The sequence below is a fragment of the Homalodisca vitripennis genome, chromosome 2, assembly GCF_021130785.1.
Source record: "Homalodisca vitripennis isolate AUS2020 chromosome 2, UT_GWSS_2.1, whole genome shotgun sequence".
NCBI lineage: Eukaryota > Metazoa > Arthropoda > Insecta > Hemiptera > Cicadellidae > Homalodisca > Homalodisca vitripennis.
This window is the reverse complement of record NC_060208.1, coordinates 162,055,176-162,065,890: the sequence shown is the minus strand read 5'-3', so window position 1 is coordinate 162,065,890 and position 10,715 is coordinate 162,055,176.

The following is a 10,715-nucleotide window of genomic DNA, read 5'->3' as shown; positions in this document are numbered from 1 at the left end:
CACTTTTAGTTTTTTTCTCTACGCACATAAATAATGGTAGAAAAATACATCCTCAAACTGTTGCGTCTCGTTATTCATCAAAGGACAACGTAGAGAGGCTTCATCTAGAGCCCGAATATAAACATAAAATATTATCAATGGTATGTCTGGGGTGAGCTATGATTATATTAAAACTACAATAATTCCACTACATCTTGGATGTATGCCACGATGCTCTAGGGTAGATTTCACATTCACTACAACAGGGAAACCACTCGGAACGCTTAACAAATGTTGAAATTTTCCTTAGCATAGTGGTGGTCAATGGCATAAAAATACACCACTACAACCTATTCCGTTAAATTACCAGAGGAACGTCATTGACACTCTGATGTAAACTAAGAAGGCCCCCACCGTACCTTTGAAGTAATTTATGGATATCCAAAATATTCCAATCTCTAGACTTTGTCATGTCCCCTTCCTACACAACGGATTTTGTTTATTGCCTATAATAGGGCCGTTATCCCAAAGTCAAACAAGAAAAGTGATCTTTCTTAATATAATAGTATTTTTTAAACAACCTTGTCCCAGGAATTCCAAAGTTATTTCTGTATGATATTCTTGTCTAACGCTTAAAAACTTTAAGCTTTTTGCGTCAGTAATGCTGTAATGAAATGTTCTTAATAATTTCAGAAAACATCGGTAGACAAACATAAAAAAATATACGTATGTATAAACAAAACAGCTTAAATTGTATACCCTCTTCCTTGTTCGAAGACAGATAAAACTGGGTTTAATTACTTACATTTTGTTATGTAGTGGGTATGTTGCTGTTATTAAATATTAAAATAATCTACTTATTTTCGTACAACGTGGTTTCAGTTCATTGGAAGTTCTATAGTTATTAACCTGATAATATTGGAAGTGCATGTATTACAAGCTTTTGGTCTGAATATAAAATTATGCCGAGACCCGAGCATTTAAAGTTCTATCAGGGGTACTAGTCAAGGCTCAAACCTAGTCTCGTTGTATCAGGGGTACTAGTCAAGGCTCAAACCTAGTCTCGTTCTATCAGGGGCACTAGGGAAGGCTCAAACCTAGTCTCGTTGTATCAGGGGTACTAGTCAAGGCTCAAACCTAGTCTCGTTCTATCAGGGGCACTAGGGAAGGCTAAAACCTGTTCTATCAGGGGCACTAGGAAAGGCTAAAACCTAGTTTCGTTCTATCAGGAGTACTAGGGAAGGCTCGTTTCTGCTCTTACTGTTTATTAAATATATAGGTACCGTGGTGGACTCCTTCCAATTATTGACTACATCAAGGTATTTAGTGAGATAACATCAGTAACAGAATTTCAGCACCTACAAAAAATGTTGCCCTTATCACAGCGTTGGTGTGTTTCAGATAATATCCATGTAAAAGCGCTACTGTTACTTTTACTAAGTAGAATGCACAAACATTATAATTTTGATTATTTGTAGGCGGTATATCTCAAAACAGTTTGAGTAATTTTAAAGACAGGTAAAAACGCCTCTATATTTTTATTTCAAGGCCAAGAATGCAATCAAGTTCATGCTCTAATTATAATAATTCTGGTAACTTAAAGACTTCCAATCTCTCAGTATTATACTTAAACTGTACAAATCACTAATCAGGCCCGACCTTGAGTACGCACCTAATGTAAGGTGGTTTCACTTAAAAGTTGTCAATAAATTTATACACGAGTCATTAGGAGCGTTGTGACCTCATGTACCTTGACGTTCCCATGACAAATTCGGCCAATATTCTCGTGTTCTTGACATCCATAAAATAATATTTACTGCTAGGGAATGGACTGCTCAGACTGGAGTTGCTGGACTTCCAAATTCCAAGTCGAACGAGGATGAACTATTTGGCAGAGAACTCAGCCTACAATAACACAGCACTATGTTTAGGTTGACCAATGAGTTTGATTTATCCGGAAAATTTTTAAGAGGTTTTTGAATTCTTTAATCTGGTCCAATATCACTAAATTAATAAATATATGATTATTTCTTTTTTATTTATTTTATTTATCGATAGTAATTAATTACTGTTATATGGTTTCTTTATCATTATTATTTCTAACCTTTGACTGGTCTTATGTAAGTCACAGACTACCATTTGAAATATACTTAATATGTTTCAATAACGTTATTGTTTAGACTACAGCTTAGACACATTGTTTCTTAATTTTATTAATTATAACACTTTTATGTTGTTAACTATTTCTTTAATCAGTTCAATTTGCTTAGTGTTTGACAGAGCATGGCCCGTGTTTGGCACATATGAACTTACATAGTGTTTTGAATTTTGAACATACTTAAGTAAGAGTTTTGTAGTATTTCATTGCTGTATTTAATTACATTATGTGTTATGTTTGTAGCAGGAAAATGTTGATCAACTACTTTTCACAAAATAATTAATTTCGGTTTATCATATTAAATTTATAAAACAGCAGACTTCTTACAGGTTCGTAGATAGTCATAAATATCGTCTGAACATAGGTACTAAATTATTTTGCAAGCTATATATTAGCAGAAATTACAATAATAGAGACGGTAATCATCCGTCTGCTCTCCATCCGCATTGCTAAATCTTTATCATCACTGTCTTTGGTGCATCTCTGACAAAAAAATTGAATTTTTGACTTTGACAATTGATTGATTGACAAGGAATGTGAAACCTTTTCGTAATGGATGCAGTCTCTCCATTTTTCATTGCTGCCAGGGCTAGAAGCAGGTCCTCGTGGCTATAAGTAGCACTTGCTTGTATCAGCACTACTTTGCTTTATTAGATACTCAATATGATATAATATATTTCATTTAATATATTACAACTGAAATTGGGATGCCTACTCTTTGTACACAGATGTCAAAGACTAGACTTCAAGCACGTGGCCAAACCTAGTGATTGACAATGAGGTTACTTCTGTATTGTTAATTTATTTTGAAAATGTAGCATACCAAGATGAAGTTTATTTCATGGGTAATCTACTTGTGTAATTAACAATATATTTTTACATGTAGAAGGTGGGATGAAATTAGGATTAAAAATACTTACCTTTTTTGCTGTAGGAGTTCTTCTAGTTTGAAGTTTTTATTTCACTGAAATTACAAGAATATATAATATGTGTGATGTATGGCAGACATTAAAACTCTGACTGCCAAAGACTGGATGGATGTCAAGCACTGGTAGGTTTACACTTTAGGAAAGTTTTGGTAATTCTGGCAGGCTTAATAATATATAAGTTTACTTAAATTAAAAGCAAGTGTTCTTCGAATATATATTTATATTTTATTGGATTATTAAAACATTTGTAAAGTAGCGATATCACAAAGGGTATTATGATTTTTCTTATTTACATAAAAGAAGCAAAACAAGTTTTGAACATCGGGAACAATTATCACAGAATGTCTTATTAATATAAATAATATATAATAATGTAATTAGCAAATTAAAACTAAAATTTAATTCTAATTGGCTTTGTCGAGCTAGGTTTCAAATTCATCGCATTTCGTTCGCGCTTATTCTCGTGTAATGATGATGACCTGTACGCTGTCTAATAAGTACCAACAACTTAGAGTAAACTAATTAGCCAATTTAATTTAAGAACCATTCCGATTTGGCTTTCTGGAGCTATGTTTTAATGCAGTTCGTGCTTATTGTGTGTGTGATAAACAATACATCTTGTTTAATATTCTTAAAAAGTTGATAACAGTATGAAATGTTAGTGTGTTTGCAATTTACTTATTCGTACAGTTTTGGTAATCATTTTTAACGTTAAAACATTTATGCTGACATATGTATGAAACTATTTTGGTAAATTTTTGCCTTATCCCTAAGTTGAATCTTTTTGTTATGTAAAAAGTTTACTGTTTTGCAATGTGATAAGACATTATTAAAAACAATAGTTAAGTCACTGGTTTAATAAAAAAATAACTTGTTGCTTCCAGTGAAATAGCCATTACTTGAAACAACTACCATGTTTGTCTGATAGTTTGTTATTCATTTTTAAACCCAGTTTTTCTGTAAGTTGTTAAGTTTCATATATTTAAAACAAATCCTGCCTGACTAAGACTCCATAATTTTCATGTCTGCTAGAGCATTTCGTGCAAATTTTAAAATGTGGGGGGATTCAAAATAGCACAAATATCATTATTAACGGTATGAAGTTTAAAAAAATGGTTTTAGTATAGTCACTAATTAGTTGGTTGCAACAGTAAAATTGATAAAGTTTTAATTATTTAAAATGTTCTATAACACATCAAAATGGGCCTCTAAATTAAAAGATTTAAAATACTACAGTTTTTGTTGATTTTCTTTTCATTGTATACTTTAAATCTTCCAAGATTTGCATATCATACGTTTTTCCCCAACTGCTCGTCATATACTCTCTGTTTCCTAATACTTATTACATAGAATACTAAACTTACATTTCTTAAGTGATTTTGTTCTTTTACACGACGATTCAAATTTATAAATGTTTCTTCCAAAAACTCTGGGCTACAATTTAATTATGAGATCCATTTCCTTAGTGTGGCAGTGTTTCGTAATGGAAGCGCTCAAAATCTATAAGCTTTTGATGAATAAATGTAGAGTGCAAGTGCAAACTCTTCACTTGGACTCTATAAACAGTTCACTTTGTATGAAAGAGTATGTTTATCTTTACTTTTATCTTTGTTTTTAAGATTACTTACCAGCAACTCGAGGGAAACCCCTGTAAAATTGTATTCCAAACTGGAACACTTATCTGGCGCTTTTAATTTACTTCACTAAACTGAAATGACACATTTCATTATTTACCTTATTTTACAGTCTTCGTTTTAATCTTCGCTACAAAACTTTCACTTTCCGGCGCATGTGACCTTTGCTGTAAAATGGCAATCCGAATCCAATCCATTTGACCTAAAATAAAGGAAAAGTGAGTCTATTATACTGCACTCGAGTTGTTATTGTGTTTGAAGAAATGTCAAATAAATGTATATATTTATCAACTTACCGGCGTTTGATGAGCTGTTAATTCCTGTGTAGCCGAATTTTGTGGTAATTGCGAATGGTCTCGTTCAATCGGAGGTGCAATCTACAAAACAATACAATTAATAGTCTACAGTAAAAAAACTTACAAATAACAGTCACCCCAACTCGGGCTCGGGCACTATCTAGTTTAATAATAAAAACCAATAATTGAAATTTCCAAAAAAAAAAAAAAAAAAAAAAAAAAACAATGATTGTCTGGTACTTCTAGTTTGTAACTAAATAATATTAAGAGCAATAGTAGCGTTAAATGACGTTAAAATTCCTTTTACTACACTAATTTCTCGTATAAATGTAATTTATATATTGTTTTTAAGTCTAATGTTTAAGTAATTAAAAAATATTTTTACTCTGACGACAGTCTATTCACATTATCTCAATTCATTACGTTACGTACCGATGAAGATGAAGTAGACGTGCCAGCTTTACATTGCAACTCAGCATTAGATAGCTCAATGGGTGCCTTCTTTCTGACAATAATCCTCCGTCGACTTTCAAATGGCTGTTGAATATGAGATGTAAAATCAAAAACTGTCGTAACTGGTTCATTTTTTAGATGTTTTCTGACTGTGTTAGATAAAATTAAATGACAATCATATTTGGTAAAATGCTTACTGTACAAAACAGTATATTTTTCTAGCTTGCATTTGTTTTTGTTTACAGCAATAATTTACTTTTTTGTAAATTGCCATCATTCAATGGAAAGCTAAAACAAACAAATTAACAAATAATAGAATACAGGTAGCTGAAAATCACAAAGATCCAATAATTTCAAAGTAGAGCACGTCATTAGATATTGTATTTTAGCACTGATTTATAGGTTTATGCATTTATAAGTGTTATAAAGACCAATATTGATATTTTGGGTCAATGCAGATGAATTAATTTAGGGATAAGCATGTTTTATTTAAATACATAATTATAGTTTGTTATTAAAAAACTGTATCTTATTGATGTACTCATTAACAATCCTACGGTACTTTTAGTTATTTAGGTTACCCAGTTAATAATTTGGCAAGTTCTGAGAGTTACGGAAATACAGACAATAATATTAGTCCATATTACTATTTTTGGAGGTTGCAAATAATTCAGCTTTGACATGTTTAATACAGTAAGAACTTACTTGTGAAAAGAAATGTGGCTATATTTTGTCCATTTGGATGTGCAGCTCAACTCTTTACCATGGCACAAAATAACATTAGCAACATTTGAAACTAAAAAGAATATATTAAGAAAACTTCTTGAGTTGCTTAGAGCAGACGTAAAGAACAAGAAGAGTAGCCAACAATGCAAAATCCGGCGTTAAACGATGATTCGTGTTCCTTCATGAAAAGGCGGATGCCCTTAGTCCCATTAATCGCCGCCGCACACTTTGAACGCCTGCGAGTCCGTGGATACAGCCGCAACGCACAGCTGTATGCGACTAGAAAACACGGCACGCAGGTTATGGATTTCCAGTAGTATAATTCGTTGATGGGTACTTGAGGCTGTTGACTTAAACAATATTTTTAAGGATTTTTGTATTGGGAACGAGCATCCATCGTTTTTGTCAGTTACTTGCAATTTATTGTCTGATCGCTCAAAACATGTATACACTTTAGAAGGAAAACGGAAAATATTCTAGATTCGTATCGAACATATCTTTAAAATTAAACCCATACTATGATGATTTTATGACTTAATGCATGCAAGGTTCAAAATTGTTTTCCCACAAATTAAATATCGAAAACCAATAAAGCGTTTCAATTTTTATTAATCTATATTTAAATTGAGACACATATCATGTGTGTGTGTGTGTGTGCATGCGTGCGTGCGTGCGTGCGTGCGTGCGTGCGTGCGTGCGTGCGTGCGTGCGTGCGTGCGTGCGTGCGTGCGTGTGCGTGTGTGTGTGTGTGTGTGTGTGTGTGTGTGTGTGTGTGTGTGTGTGTGTGTGTGTGTGTGTGTGTGTGTGTGTGTGTGTGTGTGTGTGTGTGTGTGTGTGTGTGTGTGTGTGTGTGTGTGTGACAGCTGAAGGCTACGAACGTATACTACGACATTGGAGAGCATGATAAGATTATGGACGTAAATCGGTATTCTCCGAAAGTCTATTACTAACTACAGCAATGCCTGGAAGAAATCTCATAATCCATGACAAGTGCCAGAAAAGGTGTGAAAGCTGGTCAGTTTTCATTTGTAATTACTCTAAGAAATTCTATAGATCTGACCACTTCAGTCTTTTTTACGGTTTAGCCACAAAAACGTCCTTGGAGTTAAAACTTTGGTTAAACCCGGAAAAATCAATAAAATAGGTCTACTTTAAACTTCCTGAATCCCTAATATAAGGATTGGACCAAACCTGTACCCGAATTCCGCTTATCCCCGAATTCCGTTTATCCCCGAAATCCGCTTATCCCCAAATTATCCGCTTATTCAGGTGTAGGTAGAAAGTACAACATTAGAACCGCGTTTAAAACACACAATACTCTTAGACAAAGTCTCGTAAAAACAAAACCAAAAAATGGCACACTGGATTCCAAAAACTGTGTTTACAGTATAAAATGTAGTTGCAATAGGGAATACATAGGTGAGACAAAAAGACCACTAAACGTAAGGATAAAAGAGCACAAAGAAAACACAAGAACGGGTCTCACAGAAAAGTCAAAAATTGCACACCATTGTTGGTCCGAAGACCATCATATGAATTGGGATGAAGCCAACATTATACATCGGGATCCACATTTCTTCAAAAGGAAATTAATTGAAGCAACATACATTAAATTGGTAGACCGACCAATTAGTCAACCATCAGTCGAGATTAGGCCGCATTGGTTGCCAATTCTAAAAAATGAACTAAAAAGAAAACCAAAAGTATCAAACTGATCAGATATTTGTAATAAACCAATACGGAGTCCCAATATGGTTTTAAGAAGTTAATCTAGCATGAACCAATAATAACAAAAGAGCCGATTTCTGTCCCCCTTCCTTTTTATTTCCGCTATCTTGTTTATGTCTGCCGTGACGATTGCCTTTGGCTAGTGCCCTCTGGTCAGTCGTAGGTGGTTAGTAGACGAATACAGACGTATTGTGACCTGTATTCTGTAGTTAAGTTTTAATGATTATTGTTGTGTATAGTTTTTTATTAAGTGCATGTTTTTATAAGTTAGTGAAGTTGACAAACGACATGGTGGTTGTGATTCCTGACTTAGGCGTGTCGCAACGCTTTGGTATGATTTGTTTATTTTAACCTAGTTTGTAATTATGTTTAGGTTAGTTATACCTGAAGATGAGTTCAGGTTGGAGATCTCGAAACGTAGTGTTACTGATTTCTTGTTTCACTAAACGATGGGAAATGTCCGGAAAAATCCTGTTTCCTTCATAAAATAGGTTATTTTCGTGATTACTTTTTTGTTTATAGCACTTTTTACTTCTAAAACAAGAGAAAGATAAACACAGATAGACATATTTCTCTGATAAAAGAAGCAATAACATGATTTCTAATGCTGAGAATATAGTTATTCATTTTATAGCTTTCCTTTCTTTGAATGGTGTATATCTTTCCAAAATGTTTCAAAACCGTATTTCGTAGATGCCTAGTATAGTAGGGTAAGCGGTACAGTTATTAGCACTTTAAGAGAAAATTTACTTTTAAAACATAACCTATTATACTGGATTCAAAATTTTGGTGATTTGAGTTGTAAAATATGTTATTTAAAGCTTTAAGATTCTAAAATACTTTTTTATTCTTATTTTTTTCCGTTAAATATATATATATATATATATATATATATATATATATATATTATCAATTACAAAAAAAGGTACACAAGGTATAGTTGTTGGCACACAATTTGCGGTTATTGCCACCCAAGGGGTACAGTAGTTGACACTGAATATATTTTATATATTTTCTCCTATAATGAGTAGTTGTAGTGTAATAACTTTTCTGTAAGATAGGCTACTATATCAAAATAAATTGTAATAGGTTAAAGAAAATTTGTAGAAAATGTAAACATATTTATTGATATTACACATTTTGCCTTGGACTAGGCCCCTTCATATAAAAATGCACACAGCTACGACATACTGTTACAAAATGTAGAAAATTTAAAGAGGTAAAAAGAGTGTAGAGGTACATACAAACGTGTACAATAAAAATCAAATTAAAATGCAAAAAAGTATCAAAAATACAGGAATAAAATACTTTTTGATCTTGTATATAAAAGTAGTAAGTCGTACTAAATTCGATCTAAAACTGTATTGTTAAGATTAAGTGTCAACTCCACATTTAGTATACAAATTTAGGTTCGTCTTGTAAAAATTCCTTGCCAAATTGTAAACAAGGCTTACAGACAAATGCCAGGTCGTCTTTATCAATATGGCCACTTTCTCGGACAGTCCATGGTACACTTTATCGCAAATGTCGCAATCTACAGCCTCATCCTCAGCTTTAAAACTACGCCCTCAAGAGTAGCATAGTCCTGAAACATTAGTTTTTACATTTTTCTTCCCTAAGCTTGACGTAGGCGTAACATAATCAACACGTGCAGAACTGGCTTGTTTTTTACCATCATATTCAAGATTGGAGCGTTCTTCAATCTTCCTTACCATTTCTGCCTTTGTACTTTTGCTCTTGAATGAATTAATGTACTTCATAGTTAACACTTTTTTATTTACTTTTCTTGCATTAGTGGCCTATGCTCCTCCACTTCCAACAATGAAGCCAGCATTGGGGCTTATGAGAAAATCACACTATTTCGTTTACTTTTTTTAACCATAAGATTTTTTTTTCTTCACGTTTTTTGGCCATTTTGTTCTCTTCTGTTTTCTTTCTTGCTTCTTCTTTTTTTCTTTTTCGTTCACCTTTGGCTAAATCTTCCTCTTTCTTCTTTTTTCCTTCTCTTCAAAAAGCTCATTCCTCTTCTTGGAAGTTACAACAAATGGTGCCCTTTCAATAATTTTAGTTCCTTTACGTTTAGGTGTTTCTGGCCATATAAAGACGTCAGCTAACACTGAACTGTTAGAACTGCTTTGGGTCAGAGGAATTCAAATTCAAATTCAAATTCAAATGACTTTATTTGTATTAAATATACAAAAGGGCGAATTTAGGGCCATAAGGCCCTGTCTTACAATTAACCCTAATATAATAATATAGAACTTAAGTCAAATAAAACTACTACTGTACATTTAAAATAAAACAAAATTATATAATAAAGGTATCTTTAAGAATTTAGTATAAATACATTCATACAAAAATGCATACACACATTCACTAGCACCCTATCCGTCCTCCAAAACCTACCCCAACTAACCCGTCGCTGACATCGTTTCCAGCAATTTAGCTTTCAGTAAGGCTGCAAACCGATTTCGACTCCCTACTGACTTAATACGGTTAGGAAGGGAATTCCAAGCTCGACAAGCAGTAACGACAAATGATTTGTTGTAAGTTGAGGTTCGATGGCGGGGAATAAGAAGCATTGATGAGGCCATTCTTGTCTCTCTTGCGCTTGTTTCAGAGATCAATTGGAATTTGTCAGCCAGATATATAGGCTCTCCAGAGTTAAGACTAGAATACACCAAAATAAGAATTTTTAATAATCTTGTATCGGCCAATTTTAGAATGGAATTTTGAATATAGATATGCGTTATATGATTGTCACGTCTTAGATCAAATACAAAACGTAAACAGTAATTTTGGCATCGCTGCA